Source organism: Rhodnius prolixus, unplaced genomic scaffold (genome assembly GCF_049639745.1).
Source record: "Rhodnius prolixus isolate KJV_2025 unplaced genomic scaffold, Rpr scaffold_2, whole genome shotgun sequence".
Taxonomy (NCBI): Eukaryota; Metazoa; Arthropoda; class Insecta; order Hemiptera; family Reduviidae; genus Rhodnius; species Rhodnius prolixus.
In genome coordinates, this window is record NW_027411592.1 from 44,888,288 (window position 1) to 44,907,904 (window position 19,617).

A 19,617-nucleotide genomic window follows, 5' to 3' on the forward strand; every position below is an offset into this window, starting at 1 on the left:
GCGTGGAGTTTGGCAGCTTCGAGAATAGGGATCAAGGAAATTTCGGTGCAAAGTAGAAACTACGTTTAAGGGGACATTAGCGATTCGGCTGAGTTTCTTCGATTGGAAGTATTGGAAGGAAGAACACGATTTATTGTTTGACACAATTGCTTCTTAATTAATTAATAACACAATGAAAGAGGCGTTAGCTCAAATAAAATCGTGTTTTCTTAAACTAAACACGTTTCATAAATATTATAATACATTCTAAAATAAATCCTTACCAAATAAATTATTACTTCCAAACAAACTAAAGAAATAATCGTAAACTTTATCGACTCAGCAAAAATTTAACATGCAGACCAAACCACTAGTGAATATTTAAATCCATAAAAATAAATAATTTATGTAAGCACATAAAACTCCAATTATAGTTACATCCAAAAATAGAAAGCAATAAGTCAAAAATAAAAATTCAACATTAATGTAAATTTGATGGAGATCTTGTTTTGTAACATAATAAATAAAATAATTGTCGCGTTTTACTGTGGGTTTTTGAGTTACGTAGAAATACCAACTAAAAGGATTCTTAAAAATAATAAATATATAACATAAAATGGTGAACCTTTTTTGCTATTTAAGAGATCTCAAAATGGGTATTTCGGGTTACAACTAAAAATTGAAAATCTGCACGAATCACTTATTTCCTTACAATGAGTAAAAGAAAAAAAGCATTGGTAAAGTGCTCAAGATAACAATTTAATTACATCTTTAATAATAATATGTTTTAACACATTAAAGTGTAATAGAACACACAAGAACGCTATGATGGTCAAAGCTTTAGAAATGCAACAAAAAATTTCAAATAGTTGCATGATTAAAGCATGAAGTTAAGTTTGTTACTTTACTGAAATCGATGGTAAAGTGCTACTCCCATAGCTACTTCTACTTGCACGCTTAAGTGGGCCTTATATATTACATATATATTTATTATTTATAGGCTTATAAATTTTGTGGGAAAACAAATTGCTGGCCAACCTAATCTCTATACACATAAAAACTTATATAACATGATCCTCCCTATAAGGAGAACTTGTTATTTTTCTAATCCATATAAAATGACTAGAGGTATGAAAACTCAAGGAAAATCAATAATAATAACGATATCGATACAACATTGTCTCATTTGTGTGAATCAAAGGCGTCAAAAGTGTCGACGAATTTGCCCAATTTTTAGGATTTATAAAAATAAATTAGTATTCTTGCTTGAACCGCTGAAGAGAGTAATGCTTTATTATTATTTAATTCAATCTAAAAGTTTGTAATTTAATTTGCCTTAAATTCACTTAAGTAATGAGTCATTTTTAGTTTCACTTTATACTTTATTTTGCATTCTTTTTAAAAGGTTATTAATAAAGAACATGAGGGAAGGGATTAGCTTTGAGGTTAGCGTACTGGACTCCCACGCGGAGGTCCCGGGTTCGAATCCAGCAGCTGACCCTTGGATTTTCTCTTCTTAGGAGCTTCTTACAGCTCACTGTCCGGTGATGGACAGTGTTGTGTGTAACGAGAGAACACTGTCCGGAGGCCGGCAGTGCACTGAAAAAAGCTCCGGGCGCCAATAACCTTAGATGTTGACGCGCCTTAAATCATTAAAAAAAATAAATAAATAAATAAAGAACATCTCACAGGAGAGAAATTAGTGGAAGATAAAACAAGATTTTGTCTAAAGAGTGCAACTTGGCGATCCAAATATCCCCAACAGCAAGAGCCACTTTTTCCAGATTTTTCTCTTAAATCGCTCCATCCATTTCTTGTATACATTGTAATCATTCATCTGCAATTATTTTAAAAGAAAACTTTGTTGAGGGCACTTTTGGCAGAGAGTGCTTTCAATTTAAAGTTTCATTTTCATCTTCATTTTCTGATACGGAGCGACATCGAATTGTTTAGCTTCTTCTACCCTATCCGACTATCTGTTTTGTAGGTAATTTATTGATATAATACAATATAAATTTGTGACTAATAAAGGTGCAGACAATGGCTAACCTACTTCATATAATTGACCAAAACTGGTATCAGAGATATCTCAAATAAATTAAAATCTTTCTTAACTAAATGGCGCCAAGATCAGATTTCCAAAAAAGATCCTTATAAAAGTTCAGAAAGATCAAATGGTGAGAGTGAATTCCAAACGGTGTCTACTAGGAGCAAAACATCTTGTCTCTTATCTTACTAACTAGCTACACGTGTGGGTACGGTAACAACTTGGTACTGTCACTGATTTACAGCATCTGCCACAGGGACAGTCGCATACTACTACGGCAATGGCAAGGGTGAAAACACGCTGGGTTTAGCCAAATTTGTGTGAAACGAACTGGCCGACCTAATAGGCGACGATTTGTAACTGGGCATTTTTAAATCTAATTAATGATTTCTTTCAATAAATCTGGGGCAAAAACTGTCTTGTGATACTTAGTAAAGTTTAAATTTCATTTATTTGAACTTAAATGAAAGTTTTATCTTCAACTTAGAGCAATTAAGATTTATTGGTATGCCCAAATTTATTGGTCTTTAGCCAAGATTAGAGCATTGTTCTATTGCACCTTTTTTTAGGGGAGCAACATGAAAAAATGGGGAGGGGGGACTAGAAATTAAATTGTAAAAAAATAAATAAAATCCGATGACTGGTGCTAGACTTGAACAGCCTAATGCATCTAATGGTATATATCCTATCAGGATGAAATTACATTAGAGTCCTCTCTGTTGCTGTTCTAGCTCTAACAAGCAGCAAGCTGCTGGCAAGGTTCAGCGTAAACTCAATAACTTCAAACCGTCTAACCAACCATGTAAAACCTCACGCTAAACCGTCATTATTAATGATTAGAACAGCTTATCGCACCACCCTCAGTCTATCTTCCCTTATAATTTTATTTTACTTTTTTTACCCCTTTTAACTATCATTTTATCAAAAATCGTCCTTCATATTTAACTGCATATTATTCAAAATTCATTATAAATACAAGAAAGAAAAATATATATTAAGACCGCATAAACGTTTTTGTCATTCTTTTGTTTTTCATAAACCTTTGAACACAAAATAGAATCTGATATTAGTGTAAAACGCAATCCAACAAAAACATGAATAATTTAAAAAAAAAATTGTTTCTAATAAAAAAACTCTAAGTAATTTCATCATGCAATCGTATTTATATTAAAAAAAGAAAAAAACAACTATGAGGCACAAAGTTAAATGTCCACCTTTTATTCTGTTTTATAAAGATCTAGAAGGCTAACGGCTAAATGAATCATTTACTTTGAATATTAATTTGTGCACGAGTATTGTTTAGAATGAGGTCACAAATGGTGGTAAGCAGTTTATAGTTTAATCAATGATCGTTATGAATGTTTTTTCCTTATCGACCATTAAATAATGCTTTAATTATGGCCAAGTTCCGTTCAAAATTAGTTTATTTAAACTAATCTAATATATTTACGGCATATTATTAATTTCTGATATTTCATACAGTATCTATTGTTCATTATTCTTGGTGACTGATTCATAGTTCCAATAGGATGAAAAAGTAATTGCCATTTCAGTCGTGATACATTTATTCTGCCGAGCTTTCGACCTAGGGACTAGGTCATCTTCAGGGCTAGTTTACAAAGTAATATTTTACATTACAGGGTTGGTGTGTCTTCTGTCTTGTCTGTTCATGGACTGAGTGTAATGCACTAGTAGAATGTAAACTAGTCCCTAGGTCGAAAGCTCGGCATAATAAATGTATCACGAGTGAAATGGCAATTATTTTTTCATCCTATTAAAACTGTCCGGTAGGACAGTTGTATAAGGGTTGATCGTCAAAAACTGCACGAAAAAGCGTAACGCTGAAAAACACCCAACTTTGACAATTTTTTTTCTCTTTTTTCTATAAAAGATAAAATTCACAAATTTTCTTTATAATGTAGAGCAAATCCTCGTTTATAACTGTAATTTTTTCGTAATAACATAGATTTATTAGTTTTCGAGAAAAACGATGCGAAAAATGAGCAAAAACAACATTTTCAAAAATTGTTGTTGTACAATATCTATTTACTTTTGTAAAATGTCTTACGGACTTTGGCTGTTCATCCAGTTTATATACATATACGCATTAAAATATATATAATTATACAAAAGTGAGTTGTTTCTTTAAAGTTCGTATTTTTTTTATGCAAATTTTACATTTTCAAAGTATAATTTTTATTGTAGAGTATTGTTCATCGTTTTTGGTGATTGGTTCATTAATCCAAAAGGAATAAAGAATATTGCCAATTTCAGACACAATATTTTTATTTGTTTTTGCCAAGCTTTCGACCTAGAGACTAGGTCATCTTCAACACAGGTTTTGGTACTTAATTTACAGTAACAGATTATAATTTACATTAAATTGATATACAAAAAAATACTGATCACACTCAGTAAGTAAACAAGACAGAAGACACACCGACCTTAGTTGCAAAAATGTAAAAAATATCATTTTCAAACAGCATAAGTTAAAAAATAATTTTTCTAAACTATTTTTTAATATCAAATTAATGTAAATTATAATCTGCTACTGTAAAATACGTTCCACAGTCCTGAAAATGTCCGAGTCTCTTGATCGGAAGGTTGGCAAAAAATAAATAAAAACCGTATGACTTTCTTCCTATTAAATCAATTAGAAAGAGACAAACTGGTCGCCTGAGCCATCACCGGCGATTAGGAGAGTAAATTTTCTTGAAATTCATACATGAAATTTTGACTTCAAATTTTTATATTTTCAATTTAAAGGTACGTATTTGGATAAAAAAAATTATAAAAATCTATTTCAGTAAAGAAGCACACTTCAAGTCAGTCATTTTTTTGAAATTGATAATCTTCATGTACATATTTAACTCTTATTTATATGTTTTATGGTAATAAGTTTTTACATCCAACTGAAATGGAACTTTAGAACAAAGCCCAATTGCCATCTTCCCCAAAAGTGCTTTTTAACAAAATGTTCTTGAAAAAAATGTTTAAAATAAATGTTATAGAACTATTTGAGCGGCTAAGTGTACGAAATTAAAAGAAAACCAAAAGGATGCGCTGACCACGCTCTCCACAGACATACAGACAGACCAATTTGGATTTGGCGGACCTCAGAATGTATAATACGGTAAATACTTGCTAAAGACAATTTATAGTGAGATATTATACACGCTATAACAAGAGGAAATGAAATTTATGAATAAAATTAACAAGTATATTCATGTAGTGGTAAATGTTGGATCAATCAAGCTAGAGTGAGAGAAGCTGTGGTGTCAAAGATCTGTCTAGAGGATGAGTAATAAATACGTGTCTTCCTATAACGTGAGATGAATCTGTTTTTTGTTCCTTTTTCTTCTAATTATTGTAAACGCTCGTATCGTCCGAATGAGTTAAGGCCGGATCTGTTAACTATATATAGTCGAAAATTCAAAATGGGGCAATTTAGATGAATTAGATTATTTCTATGAGATATGATTTCCTTAGAATCTTTGTCATTTACTGTGGGAGCAAAGTATTGCTGGCTAACTCTTGCATTTTGAAACATTCTAAAGTAATATATAAATAGTTCTAGGAAATTATAGAAAGATCAGCTATGGCGTATTCATGTTTGGAATAAATAATTCGACAATTAATTGGAGTTAAAGAGAATTATTGTTAATATATTGGTTGGTCAATAGAAATGTGTAGAAACAGCAATTAGAGTCAATCTTTGTTTGTAATTGCAAATATTTTTCAAAATGTTAGGAATTACGAAAAACAGAAAAGCTATGACGTTCGAAATCACTGATTCATTATTTCTTTCAATAAATATTATCTATTTTAATTAATTACACGAGCTATTTGAGTATTAGGCAAATAATTCTGTAAAGTGACTTTGTGGCAACTTTACCGAACTAGCAAAAGGGAAGTCAAAAAAAGGAAATAACTTGCTCTAGGGAGAAAGCACAGATATTTGTGCCATTTTGGTAGATTTTAGTCACTCCGCATTGTAGATTTATGCTTTGGTAAGTATACTTATTTGTAAGATGAATAAATGATTAAATAAACTGGTTTGCTAACGGTCGGCTAGTTTTAGTAATTATACTTTATTCTTTCACGTGCTCTCAAAATGACCTGCGAAGACTTTTTTATACAATTCTTTCATTCTGCCAATGACACATGAGAAATCCAAAAACTAATCAATACTCTCTGAAAAAATACAACATTTGGGTAGAGTCAAGAAGTTAGACGAAAGAAAGCCAATAATATTTTTCGTTTAAAAATAATATCTATGAAAAAACTGCTACTTTTAAGTAAGCAAATGTTTTTTTTTTTTTTTGTAATTTACCACTGCAACAGTTGTTGCAACAAGCAAATATGGTGAAAGAGAAAAGAAATAACAGGAAATCTTGAGTGGAGAAGGCACCCAGTGGTGCCACTCCAGTAACGTGCTTTGCTCTCACGATAAGAGAAGATCACGAGGCCATCTTCTCTTCAATCTCCTTAGAGGATTACCTAGTAATGTGGAGGAAGATAGGTGTTCTATGAGAGGGTTAGGATGAGCTGCTGTAGAGGAATAGTGTTAGCAAGATCTGTAATGAAAGGAATTTTGAGGTCATTATGGATAGTGAGATTACGAGGGTCGTTTGAAAAGTCCGTGCAAAGTCAGAGAGATAGCACCACTGGCGCGTATTGAGGTTATGTTTAGTTGGTAGCATCTCTTGGAAGAACACACACCAAGTTTCAGCCAGATCGGTCTATTTCTTTGTGTTTGGCATTCGTTTGACTCGAGGAAGTCGAGTGATTTTCAAAAAATGGACGAAAAAGAATTTCGTGTGTTGAATACTACTACTTTATGAAAAGCAAAACGCCTCAGGAGACTAAAGAGAAGCTTGATAAACATTATGGTGACTCTGCACCTTCGATTAGAACAGTTTATAAGTGGTTTCAAAATTTTCGGAGTGGCCATATGGGCACAAGTGACGCTGAACGTTCTGGACGCCCTGTTGAGGTTACTACTCCAGAAATCATTGATAAAATCCATGATATGGTGATGGATGACAGAAGAGTGAAGGTGCGTGAGATTGCTAGTGCTGTGGGCATCTCGAATGAAAGGGTACATAATATTTTGCATCAACATTTGGACATGACAAAGCTATCCGCAAGATGGGGGTGCCGCGATTGCTCACGCTTGACCAAAAACGAAATCGTGTGAAGTGTTGCAAGGACGGTTTGCAGCTGTTCCAGAAGAATCCGCAGGACTTTAAGCGTCGTTTCGTCACTGTGAATGAAACATGGATACATCACTACACTCCTGAGACCAAAGAACAATCTAAACAATGGGTTACCAAGGGGGAATCTGCGCCAAAAAAGGCGAAGACCGTTCCTTCGGCCGGAAAGATTATGGCGACTGTCTTTTGGGATTCGCAAGGAATAATCCTCATCGACTATCTGGAAAAGGGTAAAACTATTACAGGTGCATATTATTCATCGTTATTGGACCGTTTGAAAACCGAGCTGCAAGAAAAACGCCCACGATTGGCCCACAAAAAAGTCCTTTTCCATCACAACAACGCACCAGCTCACACCTCAGCAGTTGTGGTCGCAAAATTAATGGAAATAGGGTTCCAACTCGTTTCACATCCCCCCTATTCTCCAGACTTGGCTCCCTCGGACTACTATTTGTTCCCCAATATGAAGAAATGGCTGGCGGGAAAAAGATTTTATTCAAACGAGGAGGTGATTGCAGAAACGAATGGCTATTTGTCAGACTTGGACAAATCCTATTATTCGGAAGGGATCAACAAACTAGAGCAGCGTTGGACGAAGTGTATAAGCCTAAAAGGAGACTATGTTGAAAAATAAAAAAGGTTTACCCCAAAAAATTAAGTAGTTTTTATCTTTGCACGGACTTTTCAAACGACCCTCGTAGATACATAGAACGGAGCGTTAAGAAGTATATTTGACTGTAATGCCTGGAGGCGTAGTGAGTTGGAACGCTTAGTCGATCCCCATACTTCGATGCCGTATGACCAAGTAGGTTGCAGTAACAGTAGATGCAAATAATGTAATAAATAAAAATGAAATTGTATAGAAAGATACTCTACAATTATCTTCAAGAAAACAACCTAAAATGTTTTAATACACTTAAAACAATTGAAGGAGCAATATAACATTTGAAAATGGTAAGCACTCAGCGCCACCTAATTCTCTCACTTTATATTTTTCCAAGGGATAGCCTCAGGGGATAAGGAGGAAATCCTTCCAAAACAGTGTGCTGTATAAACAAGCAAGAAGCACTCAGAGGCCGTCCATTAAGTTGTTTTAGAATTCACCCAACCCACCCTAGGACTCGCCACAGCCTCACAAACACAAGACACTAGGAAATATAAGCTAGACTAGTGTGGGGCTACTGCTGGCTAGCACAAATAGGATTGTGTTCTGTACATTTATGAATGAATGGAAAGTATGTAGTAGAGGGAGGAAGATATTACTCTCGCTCTGCCTCCCACTCAATCCATCTTTCCTTGTGGTCAAAGATAGAACCGTAAGTGAATCAAGTAACTATGTCAAAACCACACTGCCATTGTAAGGCTTGGCCTTCTCTGATTACATTTAACGAACAAGCGATATATTTTTCACGTGGTTAGTGCCCTATGGTGCAGTGTCACCTTACAGTATGCACACATGCAGTATGTGTACGAACACCCGCATGAGGGAAAGGAATGTTAATTATATAGTTATAAAGTCAGTCACTGACTTACAAATTAAGCATTTAAATATTTAAGACTAACCTTAACCAAAATGTTACTACGAGTTTTAGTTGGGTGAACGAGAATAAGGAAAAATGAAACCAATAGTTGAACTACGAGTATAACAAGAAACAGCTGACCAAGAAGAGGATCTACTTTTTCTTTTGTAAATGAACTCATTTTGCAAAAGAGTTGAAGGAATCAAGAAATGGTGCAAATTTTGTAATTAGCCACCCAGAGAGTAGAATAAACGACCACCCTCAGTGATGAAAGTTCTTAGGTCGCCAAAACGGAAGCAAACACAACAACTAACCCACTGTTGTTGATATGGTCACGATGCCTACGCTGCTTTAACATCAGTTATTTGAACAGATTATTCTGGTGGACAATTTGCGAAACAGAAGGTTTGTTTAACTCTTTGCGGCTAGGTGGGTTAAAAATTGTCCCACCTTTTGCTTAGCTTTTGATGTTACTCTCGATAAATCGAATTCCAAGGGACTACAAGAAAAATTCGAATTATCGAGACTTCGAATTATCAAGAAGTTTGAATTATCAAGAAGAGGGGAAAAAATTCGAATTATTAAGAGTTTTTATTATGTATATATGTATGTACATACGTATATTGAAAATACGTAGGAGCTTACCTAAGTTTTGGACATATATAGCCTCAAGTAAAATAGTAAAAATAATGAAAACGACAAAAAAGAACAAAAAAATTACATATGTATTAACATTTCAATAAATAATAATATACATATGTACCTAATTAAAAAAATGAACAGTTTTTTGATTCAATGTGGCTTGACTTAGTCAAGTGACTTAGAATTGTAGAAAGCGTTGATGGTGGAATATTGAAAGTTTTGGCGATATCTTTTCTTTTCGAACCACTTTTCACGGCCACGATACTGTTTTCTTTGTGGGACACAGTAAGGGAGACGTACTTCCCATCGTGACAAACTAAGAAAGAGAATTGGAAAGTTAAACTGGGCTGAAAGGAGAGGGAAAACATTACGCAGGAAATGAACAATAAGCGGAAAATGAGAAGTAAACATTACTAGGGAAAATTCGAATTATAAGGAACGAAAGCGGCCTCGTTCGAATTTAGAGCCTTCTCTCCCCTTGTTGTTAAGAAAAGGATTTCGAGTTATCGAGCGCATCTAAATACACTGCATTTTTTCGATTTACCGAAGTTAACAGCTGTAGAGTTCGAATTATCGAAAAATTCGAATTATCGAGTTTCGAATTATCGAGAGTCGACTGTATATCTACTTTCCTTTTTAGTAAATTAAAAAATATATTAATTTTTTGTTAAACTAAGTTCCAAATAGTATCATCCGAGCATTTATTTTTTCAGAGAAAATTGTAAAATATTGAATGTATGGCCGTTCTTTAATGCTGTTACACGCCAATTAGCAGCTAGGGAATGTCAAAGAGACTTTTGAAATATTCACAAAAATCTTCAAAACACTAATCGTAACGAAATTATAAAAAAAATATATATATCTTTACTACCAAAATATTATGAAGGAAGCAAAATCTGAGAATAATTGAAGAAATAATTAAAATGAAGAAGAAACAATAAATAATCAAATGATACAAAAGAGAAAAGATAAATCATTTATAAAAGAAAAATCATAATACGATTGTAATATTTCAAAATATTTGTATCCCGAGAGAGATAGACTGACAGAGAAAGTGAGAGAGAGTTCTTAGATCGAAGCTGAACAGTCTAATGCAATATTCTTTTTAAGATGAAGTGAAAGATATATTGCCTTTTATTTCGTTTAAATCAAGACAACCGATTCATTTATTACATTTCATGATCCTTACAACAGCGCTACACAATCATGGAGGTGGAAACAAAAGAATATTGGAAATGTAGGACATCAATATTTTGGATGATAAACAAACAAATATAACTTGTTCAACCAACTATATTCTTACATCATTCACATTATTTGAACTGCTTTTACTTATTGCTTCTCTTTTTTGCAGCGACTGAATATTTGGGCTCCAGTTCTTCCCGAATTCCCTAAGTAGGACATGGTACTTTATTAATTCAATAAATTACTCAATGGCTTTCCTATTCAGTATTATCTTCATTCATTTTTTTTCTGTCCATTTTTCGCTAATGGAAAAACACCAATTGATTCACAAACTTAGAAAATAAGATTTAATAACACCAAATTATTATTATTTACAAGGAAATGGTGAAAACTGACTTTAAACAGAAATGGAAATTTGTAAAGCCTCTTTTTACGGTTTAATATCATTTTTTTCAAATTCGAAACTATTTCTTCAATTGCCATTATGTGGTAGATTTCGGAAATCTGACGAGAGAGCCTTCCCAAATAGAATAAAAAATCAGTTATGAATATACATGATATTCTATAAGAACCAAATTTCAGGATAAATATTCTTTCAAATCCAAATGTATTAAAAATATGACTAATATTGCCTAGATCAGTGGTTCTTAACCAGTGAACCGCGAATATGGTCCAAGTTTTCCGCGAAATTTAAATTTTAAATGTATTGAAATTTAGAAACTTAGGAAAGATAGGAAAACAAAAAATCGTTCCTTTTTTTAAATTTGAATTTTCTACTACCAAAGCTGGCCTATCTTTTTAAGTCATAGTCTTTTACAGCATTTTTCCAGTGGAAGTGAATTAGTGATAGGCAAAATCGTTCATTTCAATGAACGAGTCTGAACGAGTTTTTAATTTTTTAATGTTAGTGTTCCGCGAGAAAAATATATACATAATTGTGTTCCGCGTCTTTGAAAAGTAAAGAACCACTGACCTAGATTATAAAACTGCTCAATAAAATGAAATGACTGTTTATGTGATAATCACTACATCAGTCCTCAGATTGTACTAAACAAGTATTTCGCTTGAAACAAAATTATTTAAAAGTTATTGGATTCACAAGTATGGAATGCTATCTTTTAGTTAATCATTTCCGGAATAATAAAAGTAAAAAAGTAATCTCCTACTTTTTTAGGCGGGGCTTTACGTCCAGCTACCAATTAGGTGTCGTGGACGGAGGTGACTAGCAAACATACGAGGTGTGTTCAAAAAGTAACGGGAATTTTTAAATTTCGCGGGTTTGGAGAGTCTGATTGTAAAATTTTTTTTTTTATTATGTTGGTACACATGCCCCTGAAGTACGATAAAATTTTCAGTAATATTCATTGTTTACTTCTTAAGTGGCAGCCGTTAAGGTTAGACGTGTTTTTCGAACTTGGCGATTTTTGTTTGTTAAAAAAAATGGATCAAAGAATTTGTATTAAATTTTGCGTAAAAAATGAAATAAAGTGTAATAAAGTGTGTGAAATGTTAATAAAGGCATATGGTGAGTCTGCTATGAGTAAAACAAGGATTTACGAGTGGTATAAGCGTTTCCAAGATGGCCGCGAAAACGTTGAAGATGACGAACGACCTGGACGTCCAAGCACATCAACAACCGATGAAAACGTGAAAAAAGTGAAAGAAATGGTTATGAACGATCGCCGAATCACAATCAGAGAAGTCGCTGATGATGTTGCCATATCAATTGGCTCATGCCATGAAATTTTTTCGGATGTTTTGGGTATGAAACGTGTGGCAGCAAAATTTGTTCCAAAATTGTTGAATTTCGAACAAAAACAGCGGAGAATGGAAGTTGCTCAAGAGTCACTCAATGAAGTCGACAACGATGCGGATCTACTGAAACGTGTTATAACAGGTGACGAAACATGGGTTTACGGATATGATGTCGAAACTAAGGCTCAATCGTCCCAGTGGAGGCATTCTGGATCGCCAACACCGAAAAAGGCTCGACAAGTGCGGTCGAATGTGAAGGTTATGCTCACTGTGTTCTTCGATTTTAATGGCATAGTGCATCATGAATTCTTGCCACAAGGTCAAACAATCAATAAGGAGTACTACCTACAAGTTCAACGCCGTTTGCGTGAAGCAATCCGAAAAAAACGCCCGGATTTGTGGCAAAACAATTCATGGATTTTGCACCACGATAATGCACCTGCTCACACTTCATTGCTTGTTCGTGAATTTTTGGCCAAAAACAAAACTTTAACGATGCCCCAGCCTCCATATTCGCCAGACATGGCTCCATATGACTTTTTTCTATTTCCAAACATAAAGAGAACATTAAAAGGCCGTCGTTTTACAAGCATAGATGACATTAAAAGCGAATCGCTGAAAGAGCTGAAAGCTATCACAAAGATCGAGTTTCAGAAGTGTTTCGAGGATTTGAAAAAGCGCTGGCACAAGTGTATTGTATGCGAAGGGGACTACTTTGAAGGCGACAATATTAATGTAGATGAATAAATAAATATTTTTTTCAAAAAACGAAAATTCCCGTTACTTTTTGAACACACCTCGTACTTTACTGTAAATTTCTGTAATTAACCATTAAATAAAATTCAAGGCCTAAGACCGGGAATCGAACCCAGTACCAACAATACATATTAGCTTTACAGGTCTCGCCTCTTAACCCGCTCGGCTACCGTGGCGCCTTTTCCAGAATAATATTAGAATAGTTGGAAAATCCATTCCGAGCTCAGAATTTCACAACAAACTTAACTCTCCTTAAAGAAACAATAGAATTTGACATCATTTTACCAGAATAAATTGTACCAAACTAAAGCTTGTGGCCACCTTGACGCAAAGTTTACTGAAAATCTGATGCAATTTTCGAGAAATCATCTCAATTAAGTGAACAATAATCTATTTAGTAAATTGGTTACCAATGGGGTTAATACCATGCGTGAATCTAGAGTTAGATGACTCTGTGGGTTACAGGTTATTGTCTCGTACAGCGTTAATAGAACTGCTTAACGGCACAAACTGGGAATGGTTTGTGTAATTTTCATTTAACGGCGAATAAATAATAAATTAATAAGGGAATACAATATCTAATTTTACTGGATGTTTAAAAAAATGAATTTAATGTTCTGTGTTCCACAATCTTGTGTATTAACTTACAATGATAATATAATGTCAATTATTGATGATTTTTGGTGAATATCGAGGTGCGGTCTTAAATAAAAACAACTTTGTTCTGCAACCATGTAGGGAAGTTCTCATTACTCAATTAAAATCAGCTGTGTAATGCCCAACTTCCCACACTAGTGGGGGGAAATTCCCATTAGTGTCACTTTCCGCACAAGTGAGTGGAAAAACTTTATTGTGCTTCCTTGATATAAGAAGTTTTGTTATTAACATAAATATTTTCTGTAAAACTCTAATAAGCTTATTTAAATTTATTTTATTTAAATAATTAAAAAACGAATATTAAAAAATAAAATAAAAATTGAAAGGAATATAGAAATAAAAATAATACTTTAATAAATAATTAGATATTTTTAATTATAACAGATAAAAAGGTTATAGTGTTACCTTATAGAAATTTAAAATGGATTCTAGTGATGCCTGTTTAGAAAACACTCCTCCATCAATAAAAGAAACAGCAGAAAATGTAATAAGTAATGTAAATACGTAAGTAATGTAAATAATTGTAATATAACAATAAATGTTTATAATAAATAAATTACTTTTTGTAGACTGTAAAAATGAAATTTTTAATTTTATTAGTTAATAAATGGTTGCAGAAAAAATATAATATTTAACTCTAGTGTAAAGTATTTTCCTCACACTCGGCAATTTGCACTTGCACTCGCATCGCTTCGCTCGCTCGAGCGTGCAAACCCTGCCTCGCGTGAGGAAAAGTACTACTTTCCACACTTGTTAAATAAATAACTATTTTTGCTTAATACCAAAGTTTCGGTAATTTTTACTACCTTCTTCAGGGCTATACAAAAGGAATATTACACTAATATAGATACAGTTGAAAACCAAAAAAATAAAAAATAAATAAATAAAAAGTATTATTTTTGTACAGACCCTGAAGAAGGTAGTAAAATTTACCGAAACGTTGGTATAAAGCAAAAAAGTTGTTTTTATTTAAGACCGCACCTCGATATTCACCAAAAATCATCTATCAACAGCGGTCGAAATAAACCAAAACCATCAATGTCAATTATGTTTTAGAAATTAAGAATCTTCCCAAAAATGTAACTGCGAAGAAGTAAATATTTAGTTAATTTAAAGCAATTCGTAACGGAATGGTTTTTACACTATCTACACCTCATCTTCTAGAAGAACAAGAATATTGTTCATTACTTTATTTAATAGTAGAACAAAGCTTTCCCATCTATCGATCTTCTTCTACTGGAAGAGAAATTTTGATCACTAATTCAAAATTTTGGTTCAATTGGTTTGGTTCAAGCAAATCAAAATATTTTAAAATTTTCCGTAAGCCCAGGAGATTATTTTGACTTTAATTAAATAAATTCACTTTATTTATCTAATCGAGTAATATACTCAGTTAATGATTCAATAGTAGGCGTCCATGTTTTTTTGAAATATTCTATAAAAATCAAGAAAGATCTTTAAAAAAAAAAAAAACTATTTTGGGTACATGAAAATGGTGATTTTCAGTAAAAATTTGTCATCACCAAAACGCTTTCCTTACCGAGTAAGAGAAACTAATTAGGTTAAACGTTTTATTTTAAGCCAAAGAGTTCCAGAGTCAGCTGATAATTAATAAGATACAAGAACTTCATCTTTTCACAATATTAAATGTGTAACAGAATGGCCGTTTGTAATAAAATAGTAAATAAATAAAATAAACTGTTGAGAGGATATCAAAGCAATGGAATCAGACTAAACAATATTCCGGTTGGACAAGGTCTTAGCACTTCCTCTTGTACACCGGAAGAGTAGATAAAGTCAGAATTACAGTAAGGATTTTACAGGATAAATTAGCCGGAAATAACAGCCTATTATTGTATAAACATGCCATCACTTCTAAATGTTTAATTAATTCGATATAATGGTAAGAAATAAATTACTGACTAATAATTTAAGATCATTATATTCTTCTATTAATTTAGTCTCCATGAGTTAATTGGCTTTGTCAGCCAGTAGTATTAAAGACGCTTATTGCTAACTACCTCCATCTAGTGACGTCTCTGTTGTTTGTCACTCCATTACTATCGTCTCTATTTAACCCTTTCAACTTCTAATAGATGGTATTTATACATTTGATTAAAAACTGTAAAACATCTCAATTAAAAAAAAAAAAAAACAACTGCGGGCAGTTGAGCGCCGCCCTTAGATATCGTAATTTGGTGTCCGGGCAATTGAGTCGCCACGTAGAAGAATTAATTAAATACCAACAAAGATTAGTACAAAGTGGCCCGTATCCAATGTAGCAGTGGGTAATAGTAAGATATAGAGGAATGAATGGGAAGCCTGCTAGTTACTGTGAGCGCCAATTTAAAGGGTCAGAAGTAAGGATAAAAGGGTGTCAAAGAGGGTGTTAGCTGTCTAATCTTAATCAACACTTCTTTGTCAAAGGAAAGCTCCTGCTGAAAGGATCCTACTGAAATATGGTTTGGGCATGGATGGAAATGGACATGAGCTTTAAAGGGTTTCCCAAACCCATCTTACTTGGGCCCTTATGCTCTTCTAACAGTAGCTAGACTGTTTAAGTTTGATGTGGGTGAGTTGTATTGGATAGGCAAACAAAGTAACCATTTCCGGTTTATCAAAAGAGATAAAGGGTAAGTATTAGCAGTCTAAGATTACAAATACTTTACAATAACAATGGACCAGTCTGACACATGATGTTACAACTTCTCAGCAATAATAAACCTTCACGATAATCGTCTATAATAATAATTAAGTTTAATCAATGAACATGAACAAACAAAAACAATTTAGATCTTAACAGTGGAATATTTAATCAGAGGCTCTGGTTCAAGTGACAGGAAGTAATAAGCCTCCACTACAGCATCCACATTGCTGATCATTAGGTTCTATTCCTCACCAACTGGTCCGCGTCTCAAGTTATTCAGAGATTCTAAACACTGCATTCTAAGTGAACATACTTCAACATACTAGGCAAGATGAAATCAAAGAAACAGACGTCACAAATCATGCAGAGACAAACATAGTAGAATGAAAATCTCCTGGTAAAAGAATAACCTAATCGGATCCAAAAATAATCTGATTTCTCAAAAATTACTGAAAACCTAAGCTAATAACAATTTTCTCAGAATTTTTATAAAACTACCTTTAATCTACCTTCAAACAAAATTATTTTAGATTTAACAAAAAAACTTTTATGTTGCTAATGACAAATTAGGAATATGACACTCCACATCAACAATATTGTCTGAAATATTTAAGCAACTTGAACGTGTGTTCCACAATTGACGAAAGAATTCGTTGTAACATTTTACGCACGTTAGGTAGATCATTTACAACTCATATTCAAACTAGATCTAGACATATGTAAATTATTTTCTTACCTAAACAGATATCGCCATATCAATTTCACACGAGAATTTGTGAACGAGAAAAGTCCCTGGATCTTAGAAAACTACACCTCTTGTACTCGTACTCACCAACTATGAGTGAGAACTCAACATCATTCGCACAATAGCCACCAATAACAGCAATACCATCAACATTATTAATTAATTACTAAGTTCAAACATTGCCCAAACTAAGGCCAAAACAATAACCCAACATATTCGCCACTTATAGTTACATCGGAAACGGTACATACAAACTATGAACCTTTCAAAGAAACTACACCACAAACCGCGCTTAGGACCAACATCGAACTCGGGAACAGTTCGTACACAAGTCGAAACTAGCTACCTTTATGACAACAGCGATATTTACCAACTAGTTTGACCAGACTATGATAGTACCTATATTGGACCAGAGCGGGAGAAAAATCCAAGACAGATACAAAGAACACATCCGCTCGTACAAACACAACTTACGTAAACCTTATCAAACACAGATCCAACAACACAATTACTCTGTCACATTCAGGAAAAAAGGAAGACTTAAGGACATCTTAGCAAGAGTAGAAATATACAACCAGAAATCCATTCACCAAAATATCATGAAAGCCCAAATTAACTATAATTAACTGATAATTTTGTATCAGTTGACTGATACACTCTTTAAAGTCATTCCGGACCAAACACACCGACACAGCTGAGCAAACCACACAACAAAAAGCATGAATGTAACAGAGTGTAGTATGTTCTCAACTATTAAAAGGGTTCTTTCTATTAAATATTTATTTACAAATTCATCCAATTTCGTTTTTTATGAAACAAAAATACTGTCTTCTAAGAAACTGATATAAATTGGTAACTTGGTTAGCAGAAAATTGCTTGATTGACTTGTTAGTATTTACTTTTTCTTGTGAAGTTTAAGAGATACACTTGATTAGATTTCTCGACTTGTTACTTATGACTATATTACATCAACAAGGACTAGAAATTAATTCCAAAATACTTTGATGAAAAAATAGATGCTAATTTTCAACTTAAACTCGATTAAGAAGGAAAGAAAAAAGATACGAGGATTTATAAAAAGGTATAGAAATCTATACCAAAAAACAATTTGGGGAAACAAAGAACAGTAATTTTGAAGGTTTAGAAATAAATTTCAAAAAAACTACTTGGGGAAAACCATGAATGCTAATTTCAAACTTTCAGTGGATTAAAGAATGCTTATACTCGATTGAAAAGGAAAGAGAAGAAAGAATTCATTTAAAAAAATATAGAAAACCATTTAAAAAAATGGGAAACCAAAGAATAATAGTACAGAACATTTATTCGATTAAAATGAAATTTGTAAAGAATACTATAAAAAGGTCAATCCGATTAAACAACTTGAGAAAATAAAAATGCTAATTTTGAATTCATTGCCCATCAAAATCAAAAGATAGAAGAATACATCAAACAGGATAAGAAGACAATTTGGGGAAATAAAACGCTAATTTACAACTTATAGTAGATTAGAAAGAAAAGATTATAGAATACATTAAAAACGTTTAGAAAACAATTCTAAAAATTACATTGGCAAACCAGTATTGCTAATTTTGAACTCATAGTCGATTAAAAACAATAGATCATAGAATACATCAAATAGAGTTGGAAATCAATTCTAAAAGCAAGGTGGGCAAAACAAGAATGTAAATTTTGAACTTATTCTAGATCAAAATGGAAAGAGGAAAGAAAGAATACACGGAAAATGAATCAATCCCAAAAAGACAATTAGTGGAAACAAAAACGCTAATTTATAGTTGATTAACAGAAAAGGTTAAAGAATATATTAAAAAGGTTTAAAAATCAAGAGAAGTGTTCAAAATTAAAGAATTAACCTACACTGAACGTAGGGAAAACGTAGCATTAATATTAATTTGTAAGTAATAAGTAAATGATAACATGCTATTTTCATGCAAGAATAATAAAAATACAATTGATACTAAATTAAATAGTTAATAATAAAGCCTTACCTTGTTTAAGGAATATCCATCAGCACATCAATAGATCACCAGTCCAATAGCACTTGACACTTGACACTAGTTGAAATAATTCACAACACTAATCGCACTAAAACTGTATATCACGCACAAAGTATAACTTAAACAATTTATAAAACCGAATTTCACTTTTACACATACTAAAATTCATTTAAAAAATCACGTTAAGAAAGAGACAACACTAACGAGTTAAAGATGGCCGCCGGAAACTGGCCAGGCAGATCAGAAGGTAAATTAAGGTTATCTCAGCTGGGTGACCAATTTTATTATTTTTTTTTACTTATTTTCATTCACAATCTACAAAAATAAAATCTAATTAGAATTAGGGGATTTATTTCATAGATATTTTTGGAAGTCCACTTTAAAATTATTAAATTTTTATTTAGTAATAGTTATTATTATTATTATTATTAAATGTTATTTTAAATTATATTT

General features: G+C 32.8%; 1 protein-coding gene across 10 annotated transcripts in view; it reads right to left on the minus strand.

Annotated features, from left to right (window-relative positions):
- The window catches only part of LOC141449739 (discoidin domain-containing receptor 2-like), a 556,155-nt gene that overhangs the window by 295,792 nt on the left and 240,746 nt on the right, over window positions 1-19,617 (minus strand). Inside the window, exon 1 of one of the 10 annotated variants that reach the window (XM_074119464.1) lies at window positions 19,156-19,374. The exons of the other annotated variants lie outside the window; for them this stretch is intronic. The gene's annotated coding sequence lies outside the window, so the exon portion shown is untranslated. Of the gene's footprint in view, window positions 1-19,155; window positions 19,375-19,617 lie in introns of those variants that run through there. 10 annotated transcript variants of the gene reach the window in all.